The 20,609-nt window shown below is 46.4% G+C and overlaps 8 non-coding genes across 8 annotated transcripts; all 8 read right to left on the minus strand.

Moving 5' to 3' along the window:
* Window positions 1-154: 154 nt before the first annotated feature.
* On the minus strand, window positions 155-345 carry LOC136573715 (U2 spliceosomal RNA). The gene has a single exon (XR_010785937.1). It is a non-coding gene; the product is annotated as a U2 spliceosomal RNA (small nuclear RNA).
* Window positions 346-3,033: 2,688 nt separating this feature from the next.
* On the minus strand, window positions 3,034-3,224 carry LOC136573716 (U2 spliceosomal RNA). The gene has a single exon (XR_010785938.1). It is a non-coding gene; the product is annotated as a U2 spliceosomal RNA (small nuclear RNA).
* Window positions 3,225-5,918: 2,694 nt separating this feature from the next.
* On the minus strand, window positions 5,919-6,109 carry LOC136573717 (U2 spliceosomal RNA). Its single transcript, XR_010785939.1, has one exon. It is a non-coding gene; the product is annotated as a U2 spliceosomal RNA (small nuclear RNA).
* Window positions 6,110-8,791: 2,682 nt separating this feature from the next.
* Window positions 8,792-8,982, minus strand: LOC136573718 (U2 spliceosomal RNA). The gene has a single exon (XR_010785940.1). It is a non-coding gene; the product is annotated as a U2 spliceosomal RNA (small nuclear RNA).
* Window positions 8,983-11,645: 2,663 nt separating this feature from the next.
* LOC136573719 (U2 spliceosomal RNA) lies at window positions 11,646-11,836 on the minus strand. Its single transcript, XR_010785941.1, has one exon. It is a non-coding gene; the product is annotated as a U2 spliceosomal RNA (small nuclear RNA).
* A 2,675-nt stretch (window positions 11,837-14,511) lies between these two features.
* LOC136573720 (U2 spliceosomal RNA) lies at window positions 14,512-14,702 on the minus strand. The gene has a single exon (XR_010785942.1). It is a non-coding gene; the product is annotated as a U2 spliceosomal RNA (small nuclear RNA).
* A 2,657-nt stretch (window positions 14,703-17,359) lies between these two features.
* On the minus strand, window positions 17,360-17,550 carry LOC136573721 (U2 spliceosomal RNA). Its single transcript, XR_010785943.1, has one exon. It is a non-coding gene; the product is annotated as a U2 spliceosomal RNA (small nuclear RNA).
* Window positions 17,551-20,210: 2,660 nt separating this feature from the next.
* Window positions 20,211-20,404, minus strand: LOC136574041 (U2 spliceosomal RNA). The gene has a single exon (XR_010786206.1). It is a non-coding gene; the product is annotated as a U2 spliceosomal RNA (small nuclear RNA).
* Window positions 20,405-20,609: the final 205 nt, after the last annotated feature.

Below are 20,609 nucleotides of genomic sequence, written 5' to 3' on the forward strand. Positions count from 1 at the left end.
CGCAGCTGCTCAGTGGATACAATGTTGCGAGCAGACGGGCTGAGTGTCAATCAAAGTGCTTGGGTGGTGGTGGTAGCAGCAGCCGCCGCCACAGCTGCGCTGCACCTCTTGCTCGTCGGTGTTGTTTTTCTGCTTTTGGAAACGGTTGTAGGAAAGGGGGTGCACCGGTCCTGGAGGTACTGCAATACCAGGTCAATGCGTGGAGTGGACAGAGCAAGCTCTTTTTCCAGCTCCCTGTTCTAAAAATCCATTTAATATATGGTCCCCAGATAGGGGACGTATCAGATATTAAACTGATAAGAACAGATACTACACTTGATCTTAGCCAAAAGGCCGAGAAGCGATAACCCGAAATGGGTTTCACCTGTAGCCCGGTCCGCCCAACTCCACTTCTAAGGCTTGAGGCAACACGCTCAGCCAGCACTCTGGGCGCACCCACAATGCACCCAGGCAGCGGGGAGAGCTTGTAAAACTTTACATAGCCCCGCCCCACGCCTTCTCAACCGCGCCCAGCCTCACACCCTCAGTCCTTCCTCTTGCACCGAGCTCACGCATCCTAGGCTTGCAGAGCCTGCTGCTGCAGGACTCGTCAGCTCCCTACAAACGAGGGTTAAGCCGGCGATGACACTAGAAGCAAGCACTAGTTTGTCTCTGAAGGTGCGTCGGCCGGTCGGTTGGAGGGATCTCTTCGGCCAGCCGCATTTCGAGTAGGGACGGATGGAAACTTTTTACCTAAAATAAGGGAAATTGGCTTCGGCCCCATAGGGCTTTATTGCCTTCCCCTGGGCCAGCATTAGTAGACCCTAGTAAGGAGAATATTAGAGCGGCATGGTCATCCGAAGAACTTAAAAACATACAGCAGGCCTTTTTTTCCCGCCATACATACATACATACATAACTACAGATTTTATATTTTTTTTACATATATACATTATATATATATACACACACTATATATATATATATATATATATATATATATATATATATATACACACACACACACTTATATACACACACACATACACACACAAACAATCTTAAATCTATCTTTAATCTATATCTACAAAATCTGTAATTTAGAAATAATCCATATCTATATTCTACATAATTAATAAAGATAGATAGATAGATAGATAGATAGATAGATAGATAGATAGATAGATAGATAGATAGATAGATAGATAGATAGACTCACATACATGCATACATACATACATACATACTGTATGCAATTGAGCCAGGTGTTTGGAAGGCTGATGATGTCACTCCTTTGTGATGTCATCAATTTAGAAGCATTAATACCGGGCTTGGCAGCCATTTCAGTCAGTCTCTGCTGCAGCTGGGAGACGGGAGATGGTCTTTATTTCCACCAAGAAGCTGCAGAACTACCGGTAACTGCATCATTTTTATTTTATTCAATATAGGTTTTATTGGTTTCATGGAGGGGGGGAAACTTTTGCCTTATCTCAAAGCAATGTAAAATTAACTTTGACAATGAAACTTAATAAATCAATTTCGAGTTGAACTATATCATGTTTGTCTGTGATATTTTATAAGGTCTACAAACAGGGGAATGAGGGGAGGGTAAGGGGGGGAGTGGTAAGGGATGGTAGGTATCTATGACACGGGAGAAAGAGAAAATAAAACAAAAAGGGGGGGGGGGGCGGGCTCCGGGATTGTTGTTTCTCTTTACGATTGTGGTTTAAACGTGTTACTCACATGTCCCTGTCTGTAACCACCTAGTAAATAGGGGTGAGCTCCGGGCATCTATCCATATCGCCCAGGTGTGATACAATTTATCATAGCCTGACGGCTCATCTTGAAGCCTCATTCTCTCCCTACGCTCTATTTCGTGGATCAATGTTATTTTTAGTGGAGTGCATTTTTTATGCAGCACACAAGGGGGAGACAGCGGCCTACCAAAATCGAGTTGGCTGCTGCTGTGGCTTTCTTTTTTTAAAAAAAAAAGGTAGGTTCCGTTCTTCCATGGTGAGGAATAGGCAGGGAGGTTCCGTTTTTGCCAGCTGGGGAATGCTTATAGGCAAGGCCTTATCCCTGGTGGTGCATGTAACGTTAGACCACGTTTCAGCATTCAGTCAGTCAGTGGCTGACAAACGAGCTCCATGCAAGTTTACATTAAACAGACACATTTCTTTCTTTACTGTATTGACTGCGGTCTGTAATCGAGCGGTTGAACTGTTTCTGTGTCCATGCATTGAATAAAGCAATACATCCTTGTAAAGTAGACGTCCGTTCGTTGGAGTTCTTTGCTCCCCGAGTGTTGCTCCATCTCTAAACGTTGGCCTGGATCTTCATGGACGAATACTGCCCATCCCACGTGGAGCGTGTATCTCAGCCCGCGTGGAGTGCTGCAGTCCAATGAGGTATTCCGTGCTACATAGCAAGCCTTGGGCCTGTGTGATTGGGGGTCCGCTGCTGTCTGTCCACTCTGAAGCGCGCATCCGGGGCCGGCCGCTTTTCGACTACCAGCGACTGCAGGTCACACACACAGGCTGGTTGGAATGGCCTAGCATTATCCTGATCCGGAGGTGTAACTTGAAGCTGCGGGGCCCCAGTACAAAGTCTGGAACTGGGCCCCCAAACTATAAAGCTTCATTGATAGCATTGGTTTACAATGTGGGGAAGAGAGACTTTATGGGCCCCCTAGGGCTCCGGGCCCCCTGCACATACACCCATGACCCGAATACGTGGAGCATACAGACGCAGGCTGCCAGGATACGCTGTGCCTGCCCGATGTTTCCAACTTGGCTATTAGCGCAGCGGTAGGTACGAACTATAGAGTGCGGCTGCCATATGAACTGGTGTGTGTGTTGTTTTGCTTCCAGTTGTACCTGTGCTGTGCACACTCTGGCAGACGCAGCTGCTCAGTGGATACAATGTTGCGAGCAGACGGGCTGAGTGTCAATCAAAGTGCTTGGGTGGTGGTGGTAGCAGCAGCCGCCGCCACAGCTGCGCTGCACCTCTTGCTCGTCGGTGTTGTTTTTCTGCTTTTGGAAACGGTTGTAGGAAAGGGGGTGCACCGGTCCTGGAGGTACTGCAATACCAGGTCAATGCGTGGAGTGGACAGAGCAAGCTCTTTTTCCAGCTCCCTGTTCTAAAAATCCATTTAATATATGGTCCCCAGATAGGGGACGTATCAGATATTAAACTGATAAGAACAGATACTACACTTGATCTTAGCCAAAAGGCCGAGAAGCGATAACCCGAAATGGGTTTCACCTGTAGCCCGGTCCGCCCAACTCCACTTCTAAGGCTTGAGGCAACACGCTCAGCCAGCACTCTGGGCGCACCCACAATGCACCCAGGCAGCGGGGAGAGCTTGTAAAACTTTACATAGCCCCGCCCCACGCCTTCTCAACCGCGCCCAGCCTCACACCCTCAGTCCTTCCTCTTGCACCGAGCTCACGCATCCTAGGCTTGCAGAGCCTGCTGCTGCAGGACTCGTCAGCTCCCTACAAACGAGGGTTAAGCCGGCGATGACACTAGAAGCAAGCACTAGTTTGTCTCTGAAGGTGCGTCGGCCGGTCGGTTGGAGGGATCTCTTCGGCCAGCCGCATTTCGAGTAGGGACGGATGGAAACTTTTTACCTAAAATAAGGGAAATTGGCTTCGGCCCCATAGGGCTTTATTGCCTTCCCCTGGGCCAGCATTAGTAGACCCTAGTAAGGAGAATATTAGAGCGGCATGGTCATCCGAAGAACTTAAAAACATACAGCAGGCCTTTTTTTCCCGCCATACATACATACATACATACATACATACATAACTACAGATTTTATATTTTTTTTACATATATACATTATATATATATACACACACTATATATATATATATATATATATATATATATATATATATATATATATATACACACACACACACTTATATACACACACACATACACACACAAACAATCTTAAATCTATCTTTAATCTATATCTACAAAATCTGTAATTTAGAAATAATCCATATCTATATTCTACATAATTAATAAAGATAGATAGATAGATAGATAGATAGATAGATAGATAGATAGATAGATAGATAGATAGACTCACATACATGCATACATACATACATACATACTGTATGCAATTGAGCCAGGTGTTTGGAAGGCTGATGATGTCACTCCTTTGTGATGTCATCAATTTAGAAGCATTAATACCGGGCTTGGCAGCCATTTCAGTCAGTCTCTGCTGCAGCTGGGAGACGGGAGATGGTCTTTATTTCCACCAAGAAGCTGCAGAACTACCGGTAACTGCATCATTTTTATTTTATTCAATATAGGTTTTATTGGTTTCATGGAGGGGGGGGGGAAACTTTTGCCTTATCTCAAAGCAATGTAAAATTAACTTTGACAATGAAACTTAATAAATCAATTTCGAGTTGAACTATATCATGTTTGTCTGTGATATTTTATAAGGTCTACAAACAGGGGAATGAGGGGAGGGTAAGGGGGGGAGTGGTAAGGGATGGTAGGTATCTATGACACGGGAGAAAGAGAAAATAAAACAAAAAGGGGGGGGGGGCGGGCTCCGGGATTGTTGTTTCTCTTTACGATTGTGGTTTAAACGTGTTACTCACATGTCCCTGTCTGTAACCACCTAGTAAATAGGGGTGAGCTCCGGGCATCTATCCATATCGCCCAGGTGTGATACAATTTATCATAGCCTGACGGCTCATCTTGAAGCCTCATTCTCTCCCTACGCTCTATTTCGTGGATCAATGTTATTTTTAGTGGAGTGCATTTTTTATGCAGCACACAAGGGGGAGACAGCGGCCTACCAAAATCGAGTTGGCTGCTGCTGTGGCTTTCTTTTTTTAAAAAAAAAAGGTAGGTTCCGTTCTTCCATGGTGAGGAATAGGCAGGGAGGTTCCGTTTTTGCCAGCTGGGGAATGCTTATAGGCAAGGCCTTATCCCTGGTGGTGCATGTAACGTTAGACCACGTTTCAGCATTCAGTCAGTCAGTGGCTGACAAACGAGCTCCATGCAAGTTTACATTAAACAGACACATTTCTTTCTTTACTGTATTGACTGCGGTCTGTAATCGAGCGGTTGAACTGTTTCTGTGTCCATGCATTGAATAAAGCAATACATCCTTGTAAAGTAGACGTCCGTTCGTTGGAGTTCTTTGCTCCCCGAGTGTTGCTCCATCTCTAAACGTTGGCCTGGATCTTCATGGACGAATACTGCCCATCCCACGTGGAGCGTGTATCTCAGCCCGCGTGGAGTGCTGCAGTCCAATGAGGTATTCCGTGCTACATAGCAAGCCTTGGGCCTGTGTGATTGGGGGTCCGCTGCTGTCTGTCCACTCTGAAGCGCGCATCCGGGGCCGGCCGCTTTTCGACTACCAGCGACTGCAGGTCACACACACAGGCTGGTTGGAATGGCCTAGCATTATCCTGATCCGGAGGTGTAACTTGAAGCTGCGGGGCCCCAGTACAAAGTCTGGAACTGGGCCCCCAAACTATAAAGCTTCATTGATAGCATTGGTTTACAATGTGGGGAAGAGAGACTTTATGGGCCCCCTAGGGCTCCGGGCCCCCTGCACATACACCCATGACCCGAATACGTGGAGCATACAGACGCAGGCTGCCAGGATACGCTGTGCCTGCCCGATGTTTCCAACTTGGCTATTAGCGCAGCGGTAGGTACGAACTATAGAGTGCGGCTGCCATATGAACTGGTGTGTGTGTTGTTTTGCTTCCAGTTGTACCTGTGCTGTGCACACTCTGGCAGACGCAGCTGCTCAGTGGATACAATGTTGCGAGCAGACGGGCTGAGTGTCAATCAAAGTGCTTGGGTGGTGGTGGTAGCAGCAGCCGCCGCCACAGCTGCGCTGCACCTCTTGCTCGTCGGTGTTGTTTTTCTGCTTTTGGAAACGGTTGTAGGAAAGGGGGTGCACCGGTCCTGGAGGTACTGCAATACCAGGTCAATGCGTGGAGTGGACAGAGCAAGCTCTTTTTCCAGCTCCCTGTTCTAAAAATCCATTTAATATATGGTCCCCAGATAGGGGACGTATCAGATATTAAACTGATAAGAACAGATACTACACTTGATCTTAGCCAAAAGGCCGAGAAGCGATAACCCGAAATGGGTTTCACCTGTAGCCCGGTCCGCCCAACTCCACTTCTAAGGCTTGAGGCAACACGCTCAGCCAGCACTCTGGGCGCACCCACAATGCACCCAGGCAGCGGGGAGAGCTTGTAAAACTTTACATAGCCCCGCCCCACGCCTTCTCAACCGCGCCCAGCCTCACACCCTCAGTCCTTCCTCTTGCACCGAGCTCACGCATCCTAGGCTTGCAGAGCCTGCTGCTGCAGGACTCGTCAGCTCCCTACAAACGAGGGTTAAGCCGGCGATGACACTAGAAGCAAGCACTAGTTTGTCTCTGAAGGTGCGTCGGCCGGTCGGTTGGAGGGATCTCTTCGGCCAGCCGCATTTCGAGTAGGGACGGATGGAAACTTTTTACCTAAAATAAGGGAAATTGGCTTCGGCCCCATAGGGCTTTATTGCCTTCCCCTGGGCCAGCATTAGTAGACCCTAGTAAGGAGAATATTAGAGCGGCATGGTCATCCGAAGAACTTAAAAACATACAGCAGGCCTTTTTTTCCCGCCATACATACATACATACATACATACATACATACATAACTACAGATTTTATATTTTTTTTACATATATACATTATATATATATACACACACTATATATATATATATATATATATATATATATATATATATATATATACACACACACACACTTATATACACACACACATACACACACAAACAATCTTAAATCTATCTTTAATCTATATCTACAAAATCTGTAATTTAGAAATAATCCATATCTATATTCTACATAATTAATAAAGAAAGATAGATAGATAGATAGATAGATAGATAGATAGATAGATAGACTCACATACATGCATACATACATACATACATACTGTATGCAATTGAGCCAGGTGTTTGGAAGGCTGATGATGTCACTCCTTTGTGATGTCATCAATTTAGAAGCATTAATACCGGGCTTGGCAGCCATTTCAGTCAGTCTCTGCTGCAGCTGGGAGACGGGAGATGGTCTTTATTTCCACCAAGAAGCTGCAGAACTACCGGTAACGGCATCATTTTTATTTTATTCAATATAGGTTTTATTGGTTTCATGGAGGGGGGGGAAACTTTTGCCTTATCTCAAAGCAATGTAAAATTAACTTTGACAATGAAACTTAATAAATCAATTTCGAGTTGAACTATATCATGTTTGTCTGTGATATTTTATAAGGTCTACAAACAGGGGAATGAGGGGAGGGTAAGGGGGGGAGTGGTAAGGGATGGTAGGTATCTATGACACGGGAGAAAGAGAAAATAAAACAAAAAGGGGGGGGGGGGGCGGGCTCCGGGATTGTTGTTTCTCTTTACGATTGTGGTTTAAACGTGTTACTCACATGTCCCTGTCTGTAACCACCTAGTAAATAGGGGTGAGCTCCGGGCATCTATCCATATCGCCCAGGTGTGATACAATTTATCATAGCCTGACGGCTCATCTTGAAGCCTCATTCTCTCCCTACGCTCTATTTCGTGGATCAATGTTATTTTTAGTGGAGTGCATTTTTTATGCAGCACACAAGGGGGAGACAGCGGCCTACCAAAATCGAGTTGGCTGCTGCTGTGGCTTTCTTTTTTTAAAAAAAAAAGGTAGGTTCCGTTCTTCCATGGTGAGGAATAGGCAGGGAGGTTCCGTTTTTGCCAGCTGGGGAATGCTTATAGGCAAGGCCTTATCCCTGGTGGTGCATGTAACGTTAGACCACGTTTCAGCATTCAGTCAGTCAGTGGCTGACAAACGAGCTCCATGCAAGTTTACATTAAACAGACACATTTCTTTCTTTACTGTATTGACTGCGGTCTGTAATCGAGCGGTTGAACTGTTTCTGTGTCCATGCATTGAATAAAGCAATACATCCTTGTAAAGTAGACGTCCGTTCGTTGGAGTTCTTTGCTCCCCGAGTGTTGCTCCATCTCTAAACGTTGGCCTGGATCTTCATGGACGAATACTGCCCATCCCACGTGGAGCGTGTATCTCAGCCCGCGTGGAGTGCTGCAGTCCAATGAGGTATTCCGTGCTACATAGCAAGCCTTGGGCCTGTGTGATTGGGGGTCCGCTGCTGTCTGTCCACTCTGAAGCGCGCATCCGGGGCCGGCCGCTTTTCGACTACCAGCGACTGCAGGTCACACACACAGGCTGGTTGGAATGGCCTAGCATTATCCTGATCCGGAGGTGTAACTTGAAGCTGCGGGGCCCCAGTACAAAGTCTGGAACTGGGCCCCCAAACTATAAAGCTTCATTGATAGCATTGGTTTACAATGTGGGGAAGAGAGACTTTATGGGCCCCCTAGGGCTCCGGGCCCCCTGCACATACACCCATGACCCGAATACGTGGAGCATACAGACGCAGGCTGCCAGGATACGCTGTGCCTGCCCGATGTTTCCAACTTGGCTATTAGCGCAGCGGTAGGTACGAACTATAGAGTGCGGCTGCCATATGAACTGGTGTGTGTGTTGTTTTGCTTCCAGTTGTACCTGTGCTGTGCACACTCTGGCAGACGCAGCTGCTCAGTGGATACAATGTTGCGAGCAGACGGGCTGAGTGTCAATCAAAGTGCTTGGGTGGTGGTGGTAGCAGCAGCCGCCGCCACAGCTGCGCTGCACCTCTTGCTCGTCGGTGTTGTTTTTCTGCTTTTGGAAACGGTTGTAGGAAAGGGGGTGCACCGGTCCTGGAGGTACTGCAATACCAGGTCAATGCGTGGAGTGGACAGAGCAAGCTCTTTTTCCAGCTCCCTGTTCTAAAAATCCATTTAATATATGGTCCCCAGATAGGGGACGTATCAGATATTAAACTGATAAGAACAGATACTACACTTGATCTTAGCCAAAAGGCCGAGAAGCGATAACCCGAAATGGGTTTCACCTGTAGCCCGGTCCGCCCAACTCCACTTCTAAGGCTTGAGGCAACACGCTCAGCCAGCACTCTGGGCGCACCCACAATGCACCCAGGCAGCGGGGAGAGCTTGTAAAACTTTACATAGCCCCGCCCCACGCCTTCTCAACCGCGCCCAGCCTCACACCCTCAGTCCTTCCTCTTGCACCGAGCTCACGCATCCTAGGCTTGCAGAGCCTGCTGCTGCAGGACTCGTCAGCTCCCTACAAACGAGGGTTAAGCCGGCGATGACACTAGAAGCAAGCACTAGTTTGTCTCTGAAGGTGCGTCGGCCGGTCGGTTGGAGGGATCTCTTCGGCCAGCCGCATTTCGAGTAGGGACGGATGGAAACTTTTTACCTAAAATAAGGGAAATTGGCTTCGGCCCCATAGGGCTTTATTGCCTTCCCCTGGGCCAGCATTAGTAGACCCTAGTAAGGAGAATATTAGAGCGGCATGGTCATCCGAAGAACTTAAAAACATACAGCAGGCCTTTTTTTCCCGCCATACATACATACATACATACATACATACATAACTACAGATTTTATATTTTTTTTACATATATACATTATATATATATACACACACTATATATATATATATATATATATATATATATATATATATACACACACACACACTTATATACACACACACATACACACACAAACAATCTTAAATCTATCTTTAATCTATATCTACAAAATCTGTAATTTAGAAATAATCCATATCTATATTCTACATAATTAATAAAGATAGATAGATAGATAGATAGATAGATAGATAGATAGATAGATAGATAGACTCACATACATGCATACATACATACATACTGTATGCAATTGAGCCAGGTGTTTGGAAGGCTGATGATGTCACTCCTTTGTGATGTCATCAATTTAGAAGCATTAATACCGGGCTTGGCAGCCATTTCAGTCAGTCTCTGCTGCAGCTGGGAGACGGGAGATGGTCTTTATTTCCACCAAGAAGCTGCAGAACTACCGGTAACTGCATCATTTTTATTTTATTCAATATAGGTTTTATTGGTTTCATGGAGGGGGGGGAAACTTTTGCCTTATCTCAAAGCAATGTAAAATTAACTTTGACAATGAAACTTAATAAATCAATTTCGAGTTGAACTATATCATGTTTGTCTGTGATATTTTATAAGGTCTACAAACAGGGGAATGAGGGGAGGGTAAGGGGGGGAGTGGTAAGGGATGGTAGGTATCTATGACACGGGAGAAAGAGAAAATAAAACAAAAAGGGGGGGGGGCGGGCTCCGGGATTGTTGTTTCTCTTTACGATTGTGGTTTAAACGTGTTACTCATATGTCCCTGTCTGTAACCACCTAGTAAATAGGGGTGAGCTCCGGGCATCTATCCATATCGCCCAGGTGTGATACAATTTATCATAGCCTGACGGCTCATCTTGAAGCCTCATTCTCTCCCTACGCTCTATTTCGTGGATCAATGTTATTTTTAGTGGAGTGCATTTTTTATGCAGCACACAAGGGGGAGACAGCGGCCTACCAAAATCGAGTTGGCTGCTGCTGTGGCTTTCTTTTTTTAAAAAAAAAAGGTAGGTTCCGTTCTTCCATGGTGAGGAATAGGCAGGGAGGTTCCGTTTTTGCCAGCTGGGGAATGCTTATAGGCAAGGCCTTATCCCTGGTGGTGCATGTAACGTTAGACCACGTTTCAGCATTCAGTCAGTCAGTGGCTGACAAACGAGCTCCATGCAAGTTTACATTAAACAGACACATTTCTTTCTTTACTGTATTGACTGCGGTCTGTAATCGAGCAGTTGAACTGTTTCTGTGTCCATGCATTGAATAAAGCAATACATCCTTGTAAAGTAGACGTCCGTTCGTTGGAGTTCTTTGCTCCCCGAGTGTTGCTCCATCTCTAAACGTTGGCCTGGATCTTCATGGACGAATACTGCCCATCCCACGTGGAGCGTGTATCTCAGCCCGCGTGGAGTGCTGCAGTCCAATGAGGTATTCCGTGCTACATAGCAAGCCTTGGGCCTGTGTGATTGGGGGTCCGCTGCTGTCTGTCCACTCTGAAGCGCGCATCCGGGGCCGGCCGCTTTTCGACTACCAGCGACTGCAGGTCACACACACAGGCTGGTTGGAATGGCCTAGCATTATCCTGATCCGGAGGTGTAACTTGAAGCTGCGGGGCCCCAGTACAAAGTCTGGAACTGGGCCCCCAAACTATAAAGCTTCATTGATAGCATTGGTTTACAATGTGGGGAAGAGAGACTTTATGGGCCCCCTAGGGCTCCGGGCCCCCTGCACATACACCCATGACCCGAATACGTGGAGCATACAGACGCAGGCTGCCAGGATACGCTGTGCCTGCCCGATGTTTCCAACTTGGCTATTAGCGCAGCGGTAGGTACGAACTATAGAGTGCGGCTGCCATATGAACTGGTGTGTGTGTTGTTTTGCTTCCAGTTGTACCTGTGCTGTGCACACTCTGGCAGACGCAGCTGCTCAGTGGATACAATGTTGCGAGCAGACGGGCTGAGTGTCAATCAAAGTGCTTGGGTGGTGGTAGCAGCAGCCGCCACAGCTGCGCTGCACCTCTTGCTCGTCGGTTTTGTTTTTCTGCTTTTGGAAACGGTTGTAGGAAAGGGGGTGCACCGGTCCTGGAGGTACTGCAATACCAGGTCAATGCGTGGAGTGGACAGAGCAAGCTCTTTTTCCAGCTCCCTGTTCTAAAAATCCATTTAATATATGGTCCCCAGATAGGGGACGTATCAGATATTAAACTGATAAGAACAGATACTACACTTGATCTTAGCCAAAAGGCCGAGAAGCGATAACCCGAAATGGGTTTCACCTGTAGCCCGGTCCGCCCAACTCCACTTCTAAGGCTTGAGGCAACACGCTCAGCCAGCACTCTGGGCGCACCCACAATGCACCCAGGCAGCGGGGAGAGCTTGTAAAACTTTACATAGCCCCGCCCCACGCCTTCTCAACCGCGCCCAGCCTCACACCCTCAGTCCTTCCTCTTGCACCGAGCTCACGCATCCTAGGCTTGCAGAGCCTGCTGCTGCAGGACTCGTCAGCTCCCTACAAACGAGGGTTAAGCCGGCGATGACACTAGAAGCAAGCACTAGTTTGTCTCTGAAGGTGCGTCGGCCGGTCGGTTGGAGGGATCTCTTCGGCCAGCCGCATTTCGAGTAGGGACGGATGGAAACTTTTTACCTAAAATAAGGGAAATTGGCTTCGGCCCCATAGGGCTTTATTGCCTTCCCCTGGGCCAGCATTAGTAGACCCTAGTAAGGAGAATATTAGAGCGGCATGGTCATCCGAAGAACTTAAAAACATACAGCAGGCCTTTTTTTCCCGCCATACATACATACATACATACATACATACATAACTACAGATTTTATATTTTTTTTACATATATACATTATATATATATACACACACTATATATATATATATATATATATATATATATATATATATATATACACACACACACACTTACATACACACACACATACACACACAAACAATCTTAAATCTATCTTTAATCTATATCTACAAAATCTGTAATTTAGAAATAATCCATATCTATATTCTACATAATTAATAAAGATAGATAGATAGATAGATAGATAGATAGATAGATAGATAGATAGACTCACATACATGCATACATACATACATACATACTGTATGCAATTGAGCCAGGTGTTTGGAAGGCTGATGATGTCACTCCTTTGTGATGTCATCAATTTAGAAGCATTAATACCGGGCTTGGCAGCCATTTCAGTCAGTCTCTGCTGCAGCTGGGAGACGGGAGATGTTCTTTATTTCCACCAAGAAGCTGCAGAACTACCGGTAACTGCATCATTTTTATTTTATTCAATATAGGTTTTATTGGTTTCATGGAGGGGGGGGAAACTTTTGCCTTATCTCAAAGCAATGTAAAATTAACTTTGACAATGAAACTTAATAAATCAATTTCGAGTTGAACTATATCATGTTTGTCTGTGATATTTTATAAGGTCTACAAACAGGGGAATGAGGGGAGGGTAAGGGGGGGAGTGGTAAGGGATGGTAGGTATCTATGACACGGGAGAAAGAGAAAATAAAACAAAAAGGGGGGGGGGGGCGGGCTCCGGGATTGTTGTTTCTCTTTACGATTGTGGTTTAAACGTGTTACTCACATGTCCCTGTCTGTAACCACCTAGTAAATAGGGGTGAGCTCCGGGCATCTATCCATATCGCCCAGGTGTGATACAATTTATCATAGCCTGACGGCTCATCTTGAAGCCTCATTCTCTCCCTACGCTCTATTTCGTGGATCAATGTTATTTTTAGTGGAGTGCATTTTTTATGCAGCACACAAGGGGGAGACAGCGGCCTACCAAAATCGAGTTGGCTGCTGCTGTGGCTTTCTTTTTTTAAAAAAAAAAGGTAGGTTCCGTTCTTCCATGGTGAGGAATAGGCAGGGAGGTTCCGTTTTTGCCAGCTGGGGAATGCTTATAGGCAAGGCCTTATCCCTGGTGGTGCATGTAACGTTAGACCACGTTTCAGCATTCAGTCAGTCAGTGGCTGACAAACGAGCTCCATGCAAGTTTACATTAAACAGACACATTTCTTTCTTTACTGTATTGACTGCGGTCTGTAATCGAGCGGTTGAACTGTTTCTGTGTCCATGCATTGAATAAAGCAATACATCCTTGTAAAGTAGACGTCCGTTCGTTGGAGTTCTTTGCTCCCCGAGTGTTGCTCCATCTCTAAACGTTGGCCTGGATCTTCATGGACGAATACTGCCCATCCCACGTGGAGCGTGTATCTCAGCCCGCGTGGAGTGCTGCAGTCCAATGAGGTATTCCGTGCTACATAGCAAGCCTTGGGCCTGTGTGATTGGGGGTCCGCTGCTGTCTGTCCACTCTGAAGCGCGCATCCGGGGCCGGCCGCTTTTCGACTACCAGCGACTGCAGGTCACACACACAGGCTGGTTGGAATGGCCTAGCATTATCCTGATCCGGAGGTGTAACTTGAAGCTGCGGGGCCCCAGTACAAAGTCTGGAACTGGGCCCCCAAACTATAAAGCTTCATTGATAGCATTGGTTTACAATGTGGGGAAGAGAGACTTTATGGGCCCCCTAGGGCTCCGGGCCCCCTGCACATACACCCATGACCCGAATACGTGGAGCATACAGACGCAGGCTGCCAGGATACGCTGTGCCTGCCCGATGTTTCCAACTTGGCTATTAGCGCAGCGGTAGGTACGAACTATAGAGTGCGGCTGCCATATGAACTGGTGTGTGTGTTGTTTTGCTTCCAGTTGTACCTGTGCTGTGCACACTCTGGCAGACGCAGCTGCTCAGTGGATACAATGTTGCGAGCAGACGGGCTGAGTGTCAATCAAAGTGCTTGGGTGGTGGTGGTAGCAGCAGCCGCCGCCACAGCTGCGCTGCACCTCTTGCTCGTCGGTGTTGTTTTTCTGCTTTTGGAAACGGTTGTAGGAAAGGGGGTGCACCGGTCCTGGAGGTACTGCAATACCAGGTCAATGCGTGGAGTGGACAGAGCAAGCTCTTTTTCCAGCTCCCTGTTCTAAAAATCCATTTAATATATGGTCCCCAGATAGGGGACGTATCAGATATTAAACTGATAAGAACAGATACTACACTTGATCTTAGCCAAAAGGCCGAGAAGCGATAACCCGAAATGGGTTTCACCTGTAGCCCGGTCCGCCCAACTCCACTTCTAAGGCTTGAGGCAACACGCTCAGCCAGCACTCTGGGCGCACCCACAATGCACCCAGGCAGCGGGGAGAGCTTGTAAAACTTTACATAGCCCCGCCCCACGCCTTCTCAACCGCGCCCAGCCTCACACCCTCAGTCCTTCCTCTTGCACCGAGCTCACGCATCCTAGGCTTGCAGAGCCTGCTGCTGCAGGACTCGTCAGCTCCCTACAAACGAGGGTTAAGCCGGCGATGACACTAGAAGCAAGCACTAGTTTGTCTCTGAAGGTGCGTCGGCCGGTCGGTTGGAGGGATCTCTTCGGCCAGCCGCATTTCGAGTAGGGACGGATGGAAACTTTTTACCTAAAATAAGGGAAATTGGCTTCGGCCCCATAGGGCTTTATTGCCTTCCCCTGGGCCAGCATTAGTAGACCCTAGTAAGGAGAATATTAGAGCGGCATGGTCATCCGAAGAACTTAAAAACATACAGCAGGCCTTTTTTTCCCGCCATACATACATACATACATACATAACTACAGATTTTATATTTTTTTTACATATATACATTATATATATATACACACACTATATATATATATATATATATATATATATATATACACACACACACTTATATACACACACACATACACACACAAACAATCTTAAATCTATCTTTAATCTATATCTACAAAATCTGTAATTTAGAAATAATCCATATCTATATTCTACATAATTAATAAAGATAGATAGATAGATAGATAGATAGATAGATAGATAGATAGATAGATAGATAGACTCACATACATGCATACATACATACATACATACTGTATGCAATTGAGCCAGGTGTTTGGAAGGCTGATGATGTCACTCCTTTGTGATGTCATCAATTTAGAAGCATTAATACCGGGCTTGGCAGCCATTTCAGTCAGTCTCTGCTGCAGCTGGGAGACGGGAGATGGTCTTTATTTCCACCAAGAAGCTGCAGAACTACCGGTAACTGCATCATTTTTATTTTATTCAATATAGGTTTTATTGGTTTCATGGAGGGGGGGGGAAACTTTTGCCTTATCTCAAAGCAATGTAAAATTAACTTTGACAATGAAACTTAATAAATCAATTTCGAGTTGAACTATATCATGTTTGTCTGTGATATTTTATAAGGTCTACAAACAGGGGAATGAGGGGAGGGTAAGGGGGGGAGTGGTAAGGGATGGTAGGTATCTATGACACGGGAGAAAGAGAAAATAAAACAAAAAGGGGGGGGGGGCGGGCTCCGGGATTGTTGTTTCTCTTTACGATTGTGGTTTAAACGTGTTACTCACATGTCCCTGTCTGTAACCACCTAGTAAATAGGGGTGAGCTCCGGGCATCTATCCATATCGCCCAGGTGTGATACAATTTATCATAGCCTGACGGCTCATCTTGAAGCCTCATTCTCTCCCTACGCTCTATTTCGTGGATCAATGTTATTTTTAGTGGAGTGCATTTTTTATGCAGCACACAAGGGGGAGACAGCGGCCTACCAAAATCGAGTTGGCTGCTGCTGTGGCTTTCTTTTTTTAAAAAAAAAAGGTAGGTTCCGTTCTTCCATGGTGAGGAATAGGCAGGGAGGTTCCGTTTTTGCCAGCTGGGGAATGCTTATAGGCAAGGCCTTATCCCTGGTGGTGCATGTAACGTTAGACCACGTTTCAGCATTCAGTCAGTCAGTGGCTGACAAACGAGCTCCATGCAAGTTTACATTAAACAGACACATTTCTTTCTTTACTGTATTGACTGCGGTCTGTAATCGAGCGGTTGAACTGTTTCTGTGTCCATGCATTGAATAAAGCAATACATCCTTGTAAAGTAGACGTCCGTTCGTTGGAGTTCTTTGCTCCCCGAGTGTTGCTCCATCTCTAAACGTTGGCCTGGATCTTCATGGACGAATACTGCCCATCCCACGTGGAGCGTGTATCTCAGCCCGCGTGGAGTGCTGCAGTCCAATGAGGTATTCCGTGCTACATAGCAAGCCTTGGGCCTGTGTGATTGGGGGTCCGCTGCTGTCTGTCCACTCTGAAGCGCGCATCCGGGGCCGGCCGCTTTTCGACTACCAGCGACTGCAGGTCACACACACAGGCTGGTTGGAATGGCCTAGCATTATCCTGATCCGGAGGTGTAACTTGAAGCTGCGGGGCCCCAGTACAAAGTCTGGAACTGGGCCCCCAAACTATAAAGCTTCATTGATAGCATTGGTTTACAATGTGGGGAAGAGAGACTTTATGGGCCCCCTAGGGCTCCGGGCCCCCTGCACATACACCCATGACCCGAATACGTGGAGCATACAGACGCAGGCTGCCAGGATACGCTGTGCCTGCCCGATGTTTCCAACTTGGCTATTAGCGCAGCGGTAGGTACGAACTATAGAGTGCGGCTGCCATATGAACTGGTGTGTGTGTTGTTTTGCTTCCAGTTGTACCTGTGCTGTGCACACTCTGGCAGACGCAGCTGCTCAGTGGATACAATGTTGCGAGCAGACGGGCTGAGTGTCAATCAAAGTGCTTGGGTGGTGGTAGCAGCAGCCGCCACAGCTGCGCTGCACCTCTTGCTCGTCAGTTTTGTTTTTCTGCTTTTGGAAACTGCTGTAGGAAAGGGGGTGCACCGGTCCTGGAGGTACTGCAATACCAGGTCAATGCGTGGAGTGGACAGAGCAAGCTCTTTTTCCAGCTCCCTGTTCTAAAAATCCATTTAATATATGGTCCCCAGATAGGGGACGTATCAGATATTAAACTGATAAGAACAGATACTACACTTGATCTTAGCCAAAAGGCCGAGAAGCGATAACCCGAAATGGGTTTCACCTGTAGCCCGGTCCGCCCAACTCCACTTCTAAGGCTTGAGGCAACACGCTCAGCCAGCACTCTGGGCGCACCCACAATGCACCCAGGCAGCGGGGAGAGCTTGTAAAACTTTACATAGCCCCGCCCCACGCCTTCTCAACCGCGCCCAGCCTCACACCCTCAGTCCTTCCTCTTGCACCGAGCTCACGCATCCTAGGCTTGCAGAGCCTGCTGCTGCAGGACTCGTCAGCTCCCTACAAACGAGGGTTAAGCCGGCGATGACACTAGAAGCAAGCACTAGTTTGTCTCTGAAGGTGCGTCGGCCGGTCGGTTGGAGGGATCTCTTCGGCCAGCCGCATTTCGAGTAGGGACGGATGGAAACTTTTTACCTAAAATAAGGGAAATTGGCTTCGGCCCCATAGGGCTTTATTGCCTTCCCCTGGGCCAGCATTAGTAGACCCTAGTAAGGAGAATATTAGAGCGGCATGGTCATCCGAAGAACTTAAAAACATACAGCAGGCCTTTTTTTCCCGCCATACATACATACATACATACATACATAACTACAGATTTTATATTTTTTTTACATATATACATTATATATATATACACACACTATATATATATATATATATATATATATATATATATATATATATATACACACACACACACTTATATACACACACACATACACACACAAACAATCTTAAATCTATCTTTAATCTATATCTACAAAATCTGTAATTTAGAAATAATCCATATCTATATTCTACATAATTAATAAAGAAAGATAGATAGATAGATAGATAGATAGATAGACTCACATACATGCATACATACATACATACATACTGTATGCAATTGAGCCAGGTGTTTGGAAGGCTGATGATGTCACTCCTTTGTGATGTCATCAATTTAGAAGCATTAATACCGGGCTTGGCAGCCATTTCAGTCAGTCTCTGCTGCAGCTGGGAGACGGGAGATGGTCTTTATTTCCACCAAGAAGCTGCAGAACTACCGGTAACGGCATCATTTTTATTTTATTCAATATAGGTTTTATTGGTTTCATGGAGGGGGGGGAAACTTTTGCCTTATCTCAAAGCAATGTAAAATTAACTTTGACAATGAAACTTAATAAATCAATTTCGAGTTGAACTATATCATGTTTGTCTGTGATATTTTATAAGGTCTACAAACAGGGGAATGAGGGGAGGGTAAGGGGGGGAGTGGTAAGGGATGGTAGGTATCTATGACACGGGAGAAAGAGAAAATAAAACAAAAAGGGGGGGGGGGCGGGCTCCGGGATTGTTGTTTCTCTTTACGATTGTGGTTTAAACGTGTTACTCACATGTCCCTGTCTGTAACCACCTAGTAAATAGGGGTGAGCTCCGGGCATCTATCCATATCGCCCAGGTGTGATACAATTTATCATAGCCTGACGGCTCATCTTGAAGCCTCATTCTCTCCCTACGCTCTATTTCGTGGATCAATGTTATTTTTAGTGGAGTGCATTTTTTATGCAGCACACAAGGGGGAGACAGCGGCCTACCAAAATCGAGTTGGCTGCTGCTGTGGCTTTCTTTTTTTAAAAAAAAAAGGTAGGTTCCGTTCTTCCATGGTGAGGAATAGGCAGGGAGGTTCCGTTTTTGCCAGCTGGGGAATGCTTATAGGCAAGGCCTTATCCCTGGTGGTGCATGTAACGTTAGACCACGTTTCAGCATTCAGTCAGTCAGTGGCTGACAAACGAGCTCCATGCAAGTTTACATTAAACAGACACATTTCTTTCTTTACTGTATTGACTGCGGTCTGTAATCGAGCGGTTGAACTGTTTCTGTGTCCATGCATTGAATAAAGCAATACATCCTTGTAAAGTAGACGTCCGTTCGTTGGAGTTCTTTGCTCCCCGAGTGTTGCTCCATCTCTAAACGTTGGCCTGGATCTTCATGGACGAATACTGCCCATCCCACGTGGAGCGTGTATCTCAGCCCGCGTGGAGTGCTGCAGTCCAATGAGGTATTCCGTGCTACATAGCAAGCCTTGGGCCTGTGTGATTGGGGGTCCGCTGCTGTCTGTCCACTCTGAAGCGCGCATCCGGGGCCGGCCGCTTTTCGACTACCAGCGACTGCAGGTCACACACACAGGCTGGTTGGAATGGCCTAGCATTATCCTGATCCGGAGGTGTAACTTGAAGCTGCGGGGCCCCAGTACAAAGTCTGGAACTGGGCCCCCAAACTATAAAGCTTCATTGATAGCATTGGTTTACAATGTGGGGAAGAGAGACTTTATGGGCCCCCTAGGGCTCCGGGCCCCCTGCACATACACCCATGACCCGAATACGTGGAGCATACAGACGCAGGCTGCCAGGATACGCTGTGCCTGCCCGATGTTTCCAACTTGGCTATTAGCGCAGCGGTAGGTACGAACTATAGAGTGCGGCTGCCATATGAACTGGTGTGTGTGTTGTTTTGCTTCCAGTTGTACCTGTGCTGTGCACACTCTGGCAGACGCAGCTGCTCAGTGGATACAATGTTGCGAGCAGACGGGCTGAGTGTCAATCAAAGTGCTTGGGTGGTGGTGGTAGCAGCAGCCGCCGCCACAGCTGCGCTGCACCTCTTGCTCGTCGGTGTTGTTTTTCTGCTTTTGGAAACGGTTGTAGGAAAGGGGGTGCACCGGTCCTGGAGGTACTGCAATACCAGGTCAATGCGTGGAGTGGACAGAGCAAGCTCTTTTTCCAGCTCCCTGTTCTAAAAATCCATTTAATATATGGTCCCCAGATAGGGGACGTATCAGATATTAAACTGATAAGAACAGATTTTTTTTTTTTTTTTTTTTTTTTTTTATAACCAAAGGTTTTTATTTATTCACAACATAATAAATCCATCACATTTATACAACATAAATACATTACAAATCATGACAAATCAACTAATTGTATCCATTTTTTAACTTTCCATATTCCCTCCGCATCGACTCCATCCTTTCTTTTGTCCCATAAATAAATAAAGTATAATTTCCCCAACACCATTCGCACGCTGTCCCTCTCACTTACATCCTTCCT

Source organism: Eleutherodactylus coqui, chromosome 7 (assembly GCF_035609145.1).
Source record: "Eleutherodactylus coqui strain aEleCoq1 chromosome 7, aEleCoq1.hap1, whole genome shotgun sequence".
In the NCBI taxonomy this organism is placed as follows: domain Eukaryota; kingdom Metazoa; phylum Chordata; class Amphibia; order Anura; family Eleutherodactylidae; genus Eleutherodactylus; species Eleutherodactylus coqui.